The following is a 13,425-nucleotide window of genomic DNA, read 5'->3' on the forward strand; positions in this document are numbered from 1 at the left end:
AGACTCACCAAATCTGCTCACTTCATTCCTGTCAGGAGTGGCTATTCTGTGGACAAGTTGGCGCAGGTGTATGTAGATGAGATCGTCAGGCTGCATGGGATTACGGTATCGATAGTGTCAGATAGAGGGCCCCAGTTTACCTCCAGGTTTTGGCGGAGTCTGCAGAACGCCATGGGTACCAGGTTGGATTTCAGTACTGCCTTCCACCCCCAGACTGATGGACAGTCAGAAAGGACCATCCAGACTATCGAGGATATGCTTAGAATGTGTGTGCTGGATTTTGGCGGTTCTTGGAGGCAGCATCTACCTTTGGTGGAGTTTGCCTACAACAACAGCCATCATGCTAGCATCGGGATGGCTCCATATGAAGCTTTGTATGGAAGGAAGTGTAGATCACCTGTTTGCTGGGAGGAAGTTGGAGAAAAGGCCTTGGCGGGGCCTGAACTAGTAGAGATCACCAGCAGGGTGGTACCCATAATCAGAGAGAGAATCAAGACTGCTGCCAGCAGACAGAAAAGCTATGCAGACGTCCGCAGGAGACAGTTAGAGTTTCAGGAGGGGGATCTGGTATTGCTCAAGGTGTCTCCAATGAAGGGAGTGGTTCGCTTCGGGAAGAAAGGTAAACTAGCCCCACGATACATCGGACCCTTTGAAATCTTGCAAAAGATTGGGAATGTGTCGTACAAGCTGGATTTACCTGCTTCAATGGGAAGAATCCATCCGGTTTTCCATGTTTCAATGTTGAGGAAGTTTGTGTCAGATCCGAGCAAGGTTCTTAGTGAGCCTGATGTGGAGATCCAAGAGGATCTCACCTATGTTGAGCAGCCAGTGCGGATCATAGACACCCAGATCAGAAAGCTAAGAAACAAGGAAATCCCGATGGTGAAAGTCCTATGGAACCACCACAATATGGAAGAGTGCACCTGGGAGACACGGGAGTCTATGCTCCAGCAGTACCCTCATCTCTTTTAAGGTTAGATCTCTTTGTGTTTATGTGCTATGTATGTATGTTATGTTTTATGCCATGCTATGTGTGCTAGTTGAGGTACATTCGGGGACGAATGTTCTTAAGGAGGGGAGAATGTAATACCCGGCTAGACTCCGGTATCGGAATTCCTACCGTCCGGTGGAATCTCGGATGTCGGAAGCCTCTAGTAGGGTAGAAACATGTTTTCATAAAATGTTTTAAAGTATTTCATGGTTTTAAGTATGAAAATTTAATGAGTTTTTGCATGAAAAGACTTTGGAGGAAAACCCCGGTTCGGCCGCCGAAAGTCAAGTTCGGCCGCCAAACATGCATGCGTTTTGGAGGCACGTTAGGCCCCCGAAAGCATGAGTGAGGGAAGTTCAGGTTCGGCCGCCGAAAGTCAAGTTCGGCCGCCGAACATGGCATGCATGCGGAGGCAAGTTCGGCCCCCGAACGTGGTCTGGCCAGCCACTATAAAAGGGGCACTTGGCCGAAATGGGCGAGCTTTCTCCCATTTTCGGCCACAGCTAGCTTCCGACCTCCCTCTTCCGAATCTAGTGTTCTTCCTTCAAATCCCCACCATTTTTCTTGAGTTTTAAGCTTGCATTGAAGGTTTTGAACTTTTAAGACAAGTTTTGGAGCTTTGGGAACTCAGGAGCTCTTTTTCGTGGATCTCCAAGTATAGGTCGTCTCCCTCTCGATCTTCAAGAGGTAAGAGCCGATCTTAAGCTCCTTATGTGTTTTAAGTAAGTTTTAAGTTGTTTTATTGTTAGGCTTTAGGTTGAGTTTATGGGTTTTGATGATGATTTGAGCAATGTGTGTTGATTGTGTGTGTTTGAAGTGTTGTAGTTGGGGTATTTGATGGTTTGAGACCCCTAGGTGTGGTATATGGTGTTTATGCATGTTTTAGAACAAGTTTATGCATGATTTGAGAGTTAGGAGGCGAATGTGCATAAAGGAGCCAAGTTTCTGCCCTTTGGCAGAAACCAGGTTCGGCAGCCGAAGGAGCTTTCGGCCACCAAACATGGCTGGGGAGGCAGGCCTTTCAGCTGCCGAAGTTGCCCCCGAAAAGAGACTTTCGTCTCTGTCTGGGACTTTCGGCCGCCGAAGGTGCCGCCGAACATGCATGAGTTTCGCCTCTGTCTGGGAGTTTCGGCCGCCGAAGGTGCCGCCGAACCTGCCTGACTTTCGGCTCTGGAGGGACTTTCGGCCGCCGAAGGTGCCGCCGAAAGTGCCCTGTCCAGCCATTTCTTGCATGATTTTATGTGATGTTTTCATGATGTTTTAGGGGGTTTTTGGGGAGTATGTTAGAGTTATGTTTATGTATGTTTGGTCCCTCATTGGAGTCCACCTGTGTAGGTTCGGACCCGAGGAACCGAGGACCCCAGTAGTGAGCCAGCTGCTACAGAGTTTGTCAGAGCTAGCCAGAGGTGAGTGGAATAAACCTTAAGTTTTAAAATAAATGAAATATGAATTTTGAGCATGATCCATGCATCATGAATGCCATGAGATATAGTAGGTTGTTTGCATTAGTATTCACGAATATGTTGCATTGCATTTATGATGTTGATGTGGATTGGTTATTGGATGACCCTTTAGTCCTCATATGATATGATGATGCTACGGCATGAGATATGGTATGGAAGTCCAGGTTGTACCCATTCTACGTCCCTGGCACAGTTGGACTGTATGATATGTTATGTTAAGGGAAAGACCGGTTGTACCCATTCTACGTCCCGGCACAGTTGGACTATGTAGAGGACTATTGGTGACAATACCATCCGAGATGTGATTAGTTGTGATGTGTTGCATTACATAATGGCATGAAATTTTAATGTATGTTTTCACTATTCTGCTCACTGGGCTTTGTAGCTCACCCCTCTCCCCTAACCCCAGATGTGCAGGTACAGGGTAGACCAGGAGGTTAGCCAGAGTTTTGAAGTATGTCTATGTAATAGTTAGATTGTGGACATGACAATTGTACTATGATGTAATGTAAGAGATTACAGTATGTTATGTAATGAGGTATATTGAGGTTATAGATGTGCTTGACCCTATGAGTATTGTTATCCCTTTTGATACATGATCTATAGTTATGTTTTATAATGTTTATGTAAGCCAACTCATCTCATGATGTATTGCCCATTGGGGCATTGATGAGATCCCACAGAGGGATCATGATTATGATCAGGACTATGTACATGTATGTTCAGGTTGAGTTGGATGAATGAAAGAAAAGTTTTAAATTTTTTATGCATGTTGTTGATCATGTATGGGATTATACAGGTTTACAGGTTATATGTTAGGCTTGCTACGGGTCCCGGCGGCCTTAAGTCGACCCGGATCCTAGCGCCAGTAGCGGTCCGATTTTCGGGTCCTTACAACAGGGCTGCTCAAAACTCCAACAACAAATGGGGTTCCAAATGGAACACCAAGGTTGATCCTAAAAGGTTTGATAAGTCTTCAACTCAAAAAGGCACATTACCTTCCAAAGAAACATCTAACTCTCATGGTAAAAATGAATCAACCCCAAAATATAATAGGACTATAGATATTCAGTGCTTTAACTGTAAAGGGCGCGGGCATTATGCCAATGAGTGTGTTAATAAACATGCCATGATAGTGAGGGGAGATGAGATAGTCTCCGAAACTAATTCTGATTCTGATGAAATACCACCTTTAGAAGATTGTTCTGATGTAGAGATAGAATAGTATCCTGTTCAGGGAGAGTCCTTAGTGATATTGTGTACTTTAAACGTTTCTATTAAAGAAGAGGGACTTGAACAGCGTGAAAACATCTTTCACACTCGTTGTTGGATAGGTAGTAAAGTTTGTTGTATGATAATAGATTCGAGTAGTCAAGTCAATTGTGCTAGTACTATTTTAGTTGATAAATTAGGACTAGAAACTATTAAACACCCTAATCCTTACAAACTTCAGTGGTTGAATGATAGTGGCAAGGCAAAGGTAACCAAGCAATGTAAAGTGTCATTTTCTATTGGTAAGTATGTAGATGAGGTTACTTGTGATATTGTATCCATGCAGGCTGGATATATTTTGTTAGGTAGACCATGGCAATTTGATAGGCGTGTCATTCATGATGGGTATAGAAATAGGTTTTCTTTTACGTTTCTTGGTGTAAAACATATACTTGTACCATTATCTCCTAAAGATGTATATGCAAATCAAGTGAAATTACAACAATCTGCTAAATTGGGTAAAGGAGGTGAGACAAGTAAAAAGAATGAGGGAAAAGAGGCCAGTAGTAAAAAGAAGGTTTCGAATGGCCCAAAGGAGAGTGACTGCACAGCAAAGGATAAAAATGAGAGACATGCAGGAGAGAAAACGTTAGTGAGTGTGGAGGTTAAAGGAGAGCTGAGTGAGAAGAGCGAAGAATTCAACAATTCTTCCTTTTATTGTAAAGAGAGAGAGTTGAAGAAAGCATGCTTAGGGAAGAGAGCTTTGATTATGTTGTGTTTTAGTTCCAATTTTATGATTGAGACTAACCCTACGGATGAATTGTCAAGTTCTTTTTCTAAGTTGTTGCAGGATTTTGCGGATGTATTTTCTGAGGAGGTGCCATCTGGGTTGTCGCCCATTAGAGAAATAGAACATCAAATCGATTTTGTCCCTGGAGCTTAGATTGCAAACCGTCCAGCTTACCGAAGTAATCTAAAGGAGACGAAGGAATTGCAAAAGCAAGTTGATGAGTTGCTAGCTAAGAGACATATCAAGGAGAGACTCAATCTATACGCAGTACCTGTTTTGTTGGTTCAAAAAAAAGATGGAACAATGCGCATATGTGTTGATTGTCATGCAATCAACAAAATCACTATAAAGTATCGCCATCCTATTCCTAGGTTAGATGATATGCTTGAAGAATTATGTGGTGCTGTTTTCTTTACCAAAATTGATTTGAAAAGTGGTTATTATCAAATTAGGATGAAGCTAGGTGATGAGTGGAAAACTGCCTTTAAGACTAAATATGGTTTATATGAATGGTTGATGATACCTTTTGGCTTAACTAGTGCACCTAGCACATTTATGAGATTAATGAACCATGTTTTGTATGATTAACTAGGTAAGTTTGTGGTTGTATATTTTGATGATATATTGATTTATAGTCGAAACTTGGATGATCATATTAGGCATGTTGAACTTGTTCTACAGAAGTTGCATGAACATGAATTGTATGCTAATCTTAAGAAATGCACATTTTGTACTAATAGAGTCATATTCCTAGGATTTGTTATTAGTTCACGTGGAGTTGAGGTAGATACTGAAAAGGTTAAGGCTATCCAAGAATGACCTACACCTAAGAATGCTAATGAGGTAAGATCCTTTCATGGATTAGCAAGCTTCTATAGGAGGTTTGTTAGAGATTTCAGCACTATTGTTGCACCTCTAAATGAGATCATTAAAAAGGCTGTTGGGTTTAAATGGGATAAAGAATAGAAACTTGCATTCAACACATTAAAAGAAAAACTCACTACTGCTCATGTTTTAAGGTTACTTGATTTTTCTAAAACCTTTGAAATTGAATGTGATGCTTCTGGGATTGGTATTGGTGTTATTCTTATGCAAGAAGGCTGACCCAGAGCATATTTCAGTCAGAAGTTAAGTGGCGCACATTTGAACTATTCCACCTATGATAAAGAGTTCTATGCACTGATTAGGGCTCTTGAAGTTTGGGAACATACTTGCTGCCTAATGAGTTTGTGATTCATACCGACCACCAGTCTCTCAAACACTTGAAGGAACAAGGTAAGTTGAACAAGCGGTATGGTAAGTGGGTTGAGTATCTCGAAATCTTTCCTTATGTGATGAAATACAAGTAAGGTAAAGAGAATGTGGTTGCTGATGCATTATCTAGACGTTATGTATTGACTTCCATGCTTAGTTCTAAGTTGTTAGGGTTTGAGCATTTGAAAGATATGTATGAGAATGATACTGATTTTTCTGATGTATTTAAGGCATGTGAACATAGGGTGTTTAACAAGTTTTATTTGTATGATGAGTTTATTTTTAGAGGGAAACAAATATGCATACCCAATTGTTCAGTGCGTGAGTTGCTTGTTAGAGAATCGCATTCAGAAGGGTTAATGGGACATTTTGGTGTGCAAAATACTTTAGACATGTTGAATGAACACTATTATTGGCCTAATATGCGAAGATATATAGAGAAAATTTGTGCTCAATGCTTTGCATGTAAACAAGCTAAATCTAAGTCCTTGCCACATGGGTTGTATACTCCCTTATCTGTACCTACTGAATCTTAGACTAATATATCTATGGATTTTGTGATAGGTTTATCTAGGACAAAAAGAGGTAGAGATTCAGTGCTTGTTGTTGTAGATCGCTTTAGTAAGATGGCACATTTTATTCCATGTTATAAAACTGATGATGCAATGAACATAGCTTATTTATTTTTCAGGGAAGTAGTCTGTTTGCATGGTATACCTAAGACTATTATTTCTGATAGAGATTCTAAGTTCCTTAGTCATTTTTGGCGTGTTGGGGAAATTGGGTGCTAAATTTTTATTTTCTACTACTTGTCATCCACAAACAGATGGCCAAATTGAAGTTGTTAATAGAACTTTAGGAACTATGCTTCGTGCTATTGTGGGTAGGAACTTGAAAACTTGGGAAGAATGTTTGCCCTATGTTGAATTTGCTTATAATCGCGTTGTCCATTCTTCTACTGGTTATTCACCTTTTGAGATTGTGTATGGTTTTAATCCATTAACTATATTAGATTTAATGCATTTACCTTTGAACGAGTTGTCTAATTTAGATGGAAAAGCGAAGATTGAAATGGTTAAATCAATACACATAAAAGCGCGTGTGCATATTGAGAAGCGTAACAGAATGTATGAGAAACATGCCAATAAGGGTCGCAAAAAGTTGTATTCAGACTAGGTGACTAGGTTTGGATCCATATGCAAAAGAAGAGGTTTCCGAATAAAAGGAAATCAAAACTCGATGCACAAAGGGATGGACCATATCAAGTGTTGGAACGGATCAATGACAACGCATACATAATTGATCTGCCAGGTGAGTTTAGTGTAAGTGCTACCTTTAATATTTCTGATTTGTCTCCTTTTGATTTTGGTACAGATTCGAGGATGAATCCTTTTCAAGAGAGAGGGGATGATGTAAGCACAACCAACAATATTAAAAATGATGAGCTAGCATTGCCTCAAGGACCAGTTACAAGATTGAGATCCAAGAGATTGAAGGAAACACTTCAAGGATTCATGAAGGGATATGTTGAAGCTTTATAAGTTCATCTTGAAGTTGAAGAACAATCTGGCCATTCCAAGTTAATTAGGCCGAATGTGTCCTTATTGATGATTCAAAACTTTGTATTTACATTAACAGATTCCCCATCACTAATTCAGTAGTGAGTAGTTATTTAGCAGTTGATAGTTAACCAGTAGTGGATAGTTATCCAGTAATGGATAGTGGCATAGATCATGGGTCCATGCATAGTAGTGGAAAGTGGTAAGGATCATAGGTCTTTATTTATGTTATATAAAGGATCTCTTTTTCCATATTGTATACAGATTATCAATTATTCAATACAATTGCTTTACGTGATTCTTCTTTGAGACCTTAAGAGAAATCTTGGTTCTTGACATTGCATCACGAATAAGGTTTGATACTAACTTATATGATTCTTATTCTTGCTGCTCTTAAAATCAATCAGTTATAAGTGTTCTTAATTGCATGTTAATTAAGGGTGCTTTAGATTGGGGAATTATTTTTTGAACTAAGTTCTTTTTACTAGAGTATATATCATTTCAGTCTCTAATAGGCTAGGGTTCTGCATCAAGTTTAGAACAAGTTTTGAGGTCCTTTATACGTATTAAGTGTGTATGGTAGTCTTTAGGCCGTTGCATGTAAGTTTGGATTTGTTTCTTGGTTGTGAACATAGGGCAAAATCGAGTTTTGCCTTACTGGAGTACCCAGATTTGGCCACTGAAGCAAGGTTCGGTCGTCGAACCTGCCTGTGGAGGCAGCTTTTAGGCCGTCGAACCTACCCCTGAAGAATTGACCTTCGAATCTGTGAAGAGACCTTCGGCCGCCGAACCTGCCACTGAAAGTGCCCTGCCTAGCCTTTTTCAGCTCGTTTCCTACGTGTGTTCTTATTGTTTATAGGGGTTTCTTAGCGGGTTATTTTAAGTGTCGTAAAAGTTATGTTTGGTTCCTCATTTAAATCCATTTTTGTAGGATCGGACTTGGGAGACCGAAGAGGCTTGCAGTGAGATAACTGCTTCAGTATTAGGCGTGCGTCAGCTAGAGGTGAGTAGAACTAAATTGATCTATTATTTTAAAGAAATCAAACTTTTTAAGCATGCTCATGCATTACGAACATGTATATACGATTAGGTTGTTTTACATTAGAGTTCATGAATATGATGCATTGCATAATTTATTGTTATTGTGGATGGATGTTGGATGACCCACTAGCCCTTGAGTATGTTATGATATGTTATGACGGATACAAAAAGATCAGGGCTGCCCATTCTATGCCCTTGGCACTATGTAAGGAAAAGATCAGGGCTGCCTATTATACACCCCTGACACTATAGACATGTTTTGTTATATTTAAAAGGAAGTCCTCAGGAGCACCTGTCATGGGCCGGGCACTATTGGAATCTATAGAGGATTACTGGTGATAAGTCCATTTTGATGTGAATTGTTTGTGTTGTGACTCATCATACGATTATATGTTTTATTGAACTATTTTTTTTATGTTCTGCTCACTAGGCTCTTATAGCTTATCCTTTCCCTCTAACCCTAGGTTTGCAGGATCAGAGTTAGCTCGGAAAGTCGGATGAGTTACTGATATAGCCTGTTGTAATAGTATAACTGTGGACATGTATTAATTTGTGGACTAGAATTGTGCTTTGCTCGTGTTCTTCCTTGTAATCCCTGTTTCATGATCCTTTTATGTAAAAGTTTTTAAGTATAAGTTATGTTTGAACCGAGCTTGAGGCATGTAATATTGACCATATTGGAGCATTTGATGAGAGCTCTAATATGGGTTTTATGTTTTCAATTATGATGCATGCACAGATCAAGTTTTGGTTCATGTAATGATTATGTTTTCATTGTTCGTGTGATCATGTATGGGATTATATCAGGTGTAACAGGATGTATAATAGGCTTACTACGGACTCTAGCGACCTTAAGTCGATCTGAACTCTAGTGCCGATAGCGGTTCGGTTCCCATGTCGTTATAATTTCATTTATGTCTTTCATAAGCTCGAGCATGAAAGTATTTGGTATTTAAATTTCCTCCTCTAAACCAGTCCTCCTTTGCCCTCTATTTCCATAAGAGTTCACATTGATCAAGCAATTCATATAATTGATTCTTAGCTTTAAAAAAGGTTTGTCTATCCGTCGCACCCCGTTTACCCCTAAATACTTGAGTTTGTTCTCTGCACTCTTTAATCTCCTGTGAAAACTTGTTATGAAATTCTTGTCCCCATCTATTCAATTCATCACCACACTGTTGCAACCTCAAAATAATACTATGTGATAGCATATTACCTAGCAATCCTCCACGATTCGACAACACTCTGATTCTCGACACTAATTATTCTTGATCGAAAAAATTTTGCTTGATCTCGTGGGACATAAACATGTAATTGTAAGTAGATAGGTAGATGATCTGAGTGGGATAAATCAAGAACGTGCCTAATTGCTAAGTTAAACTTCTCTTTCCAAGCCTTTGAGACCAAACATCTATCCAATTTTGCTTCAACTTAGGCCATTCCAACCTTACCATTGTCCCAAGTGAATGGGTAGCCTTTCATAGCCAAATCAACTAGACCCACAGTAGTTACTACCTCTCTAAAGCCTTGAGTTGAAAAATTAGGTTATGGGAGTCTACCTTTTTTCTCAATTTAGATCAAGACAGGATTAAATCATCAAGACAAGCCCATGGTAATGGACTTAAAGTTGCAAGATGTTTTAGTAAGGCCCAAGACTCAGCCCTACTATCAATGGACTTAAAGTTGCAAGATGTTTTAGTAAGGCCCAAGACTCAGCCCTACTATTCCGATTTGGCTATCCATAGTAACTTTTCAACCTCCAAATCCTGAAATTACCGCAATTTACTTCAGTATCAATATAATATATAGAACTACTAAAATAAGTAACTGAATCAACCCCTTCTATAGCATTGCTAAACCCTCACTGTGTCCCACACAATCAACCGAAGCAAAATCATCATAAGCAAAGTTGTTTTATTTTAACAATTTTTGATTCAGTATATAATGTTTCAACTAAAAAAATAAAATTTGGCCGCTTTTCTTTGACGAGTTGTTTCAGATTCTAAACTTCTTGTAGGTTGCTAAGCTCCCAACAATTCTAAATAAGGCAACTCATTTGGCTCGGTGGTTTTGGGACCCAGAACCCATCCCTTTCCTATTTTTTGACTCCTTAGTGAACTTAGTAATAGTTTGTTGAACATGGGCCTGCATAGCAGCATTATCATCATTATTCTGTTGGACTCCATCTTCTGGGCCTATTCCTCTACGCTTGGGATCCAAAATACAATAATCGCTTTGCCCATTGCACCCTCTATAATACTATTCAAATTTGAATTGAGATTCTAGTAAAGATTAGTGCCATTGATACCTCCACTATTTTCTCCTGCAAAGCACGTTTCCATATTCTTTCCAGTTCCTTCGAAAGCGGGATTGCTAGCAAAATTTCTGAGTTTTCCATAACTACTACTCCTCCTATTCCAGGATGCTGACTTGTCTCCAGCCATCTCTTCCGATTCCGACAGGTTTACTCGGAGCCACTTAGCTCTAATAGGCAGTTGTGATCACCTGTTTGTTGCTTTCAGATGAGGCCCAAAGTGCCTCGGAAGTAGTGCACCATTAGCATGAACAATACAAGGGCAAAATTTCTCATCATGTCTTATGATGCCACAAATGAAACAAAAGCCTGGTATTCATTCGTAAGAAAGTTCCACCCAAAACCAATCATCCTCTTTATCTTCAAGGTTGTACGTATTGGCTTTCGGACATCAAAGCAAATACGTATTCTCTAGTACTCACGCCACTTCTCTATGAAATTCTTAGGATCAGCTTCAACAAATTCCCCCACTTCATTACAAGTCTTTTCGCCACTCGCTCCGACTTATATCCACAGCGTAATCCTTTTACCTGCATCCAAAGATATATATGATTGAGGGTACCTCCAATGGATGAGCATAACCGTCCATCTTTTCCAGCAGTAGTTCATGATAATTAAACGTCTAGGGATCGACTCATCTACATTACCTTGTTCATATCAATAGCATGATAGAATTGAAATACATGGAAACCTCCCTTCACCTCCTTCACTGTCAATAGACAATCCTGCCATCTCCACTGAAATTTGGTTTGGCTCCATTATATGAGAATCACAAAACTGACAAATAAAATCATTGTGACTAAGAAAAGATGAAACTTGGAAGACAGGAGTCTTTCAATATCATTAACTGAAGTGAAAAACTCATCCTATTAAGTGGAACTAGAATTTGTTTGGTACATAAAAAACCAAGAAAAAGAGTAATTGTTAATTCATAACCCATATGCATTAAATATTGGAGTTACTAATTTTTTCCCTAAGCATATCAAAACTCCATAAAGCAATACATCAAAAAGATTACTAGGAGTGTCGTTGCCAACATCAAGCAACTACCAAGCAAGCAACCTGCTTTAACCAAAGGATTCTATTTCTAATCAACACAAGCATATTTTACAAAAAATATTTCTCCTCGGGAAGAATATCCATTAGGACCGTAGGATTTCAGTTTTGGTACAGTTCTTACTAAAAATCAGAATCGAAACTAAACCTTCAGTTCTTTGATTTTTAGGAATCATATTTAGTATCAAATTTCAATACGATTCTAAATAATTTAAGTATGATTTCAATTTCGGTTTTGATTTTGGTATTTTTTTTAACTTTAAACTTAATTTCAATTTAAATTTAAATATTTATAAAATTATAATATTCTTACATTTATTTTAAAATAATAAAAAACAACTAACATCAAAATAATAATACTACTATTTAAATAATAATAATAATATTATTATTATTAATATATATGATATATAATTATCAATAAGAATATTATAGTATTTTATATTTAGTTATTAATTATATAATTTTAATTAAAATTTGTTATGTATAATTAATATATAAAAATATATTATATTATTAATACATGATTCACTCATATAATTAAAAATTATAAAATTATTAATAAATAAATTATTTAAATCATATTTATTAGAAATCTTTAGTAATTAATTAGGACATATGGCTATTTTATGATATTGTTAACAAATTATTTAGTAGTTAAAAGATATAATTATGTTTCAATTATATGAATAATTTAATTTATAAAAATAATTACATAATATTAAATATAAAAATAATCCAAAGAAATTATATATATATAGAAACTAAATTTTTATTAAATTAAGTATTGAGTAACTTAAAAATAACTATTTTATTTATATTTTGATATATTTATAATTTTTACTATATTTTTAACCATTTATAAAATTAAAAGTCTTTAAATATAATTTCTTAAATTATATTAAAATTATATAAGTATAAAATATATTATTAAAATTATATAATAAAATCATAATATCATTAAAATATATATAAATAAAATTAATTTTTCAATATGATTTCGGTACATTACCCATTCGATTTCCACAAACAATCTGAAATTAAATAATTAAATAAGTTGGATTCAATTATTATAATATCAATTTTTTATTTTAATATAATTTTTTGATTTGATTTGGAATTATAGTTTCAATTAATTGTCAACTTTTTTTATGAAAGTTATAATGCAGAACATATTTTTCTAATTCAGCTTTATAAAATAATTAAAATTATTTCTCATATCCTTATGAAGTGGAGATCGATGATTTTGGTTTAATTAATTTAAAATAAATTTAATAATATACTCATTATAAAACTTTTTATAAAAAATTAATTAATATAAGTTAAACTTTAATAATAAAATTTATTTCAAACTAATTTTGTTTATATAAATTTTTATTGTAAAATTATAAAATTTCTATTTTTTTTAAAGTAAGCTATCGATTGTATTAATAATATTTTATCAAACAAAAAAATATCATCTCAAACAGAAATATTAGTTCTAGAGAAATATTATACTTGATAGAACAAAGATTTACAATCATTCAAAATCAAACCCCTACATAACTACATAAGATAATTTGGCAAAAATGTTCCTCAAGTACCTGTCTAAACCCCTGCATAAAATAATTTGACAAATATACTCCCCATTCTTTCTCATTCTCTGGAGCATAAATCATTAAAGTTTTCTGAACAAAGTCAATAAAAGCCAAGTAAGAGAATTTTTACGACATAAAACTCAAATAAGATTCCAATACTGACGTCGT

Source organism: Manihot esculenta, chromosome 3 (assembly GCF_001659605.2).
Source record: "Manihot esculenta cultivar AM560-2 chromosome 3, M.esculenta_v8, whole genome shotgun sequence".
Classification (NCBI taxonomy): domain Eukaryota; kingdom Viridiplantae; phylum Streptophyta; class Magnoliopsida; order Malpighiales; family Euphorbiaceae; genus Manihot; species Manihot esculenta.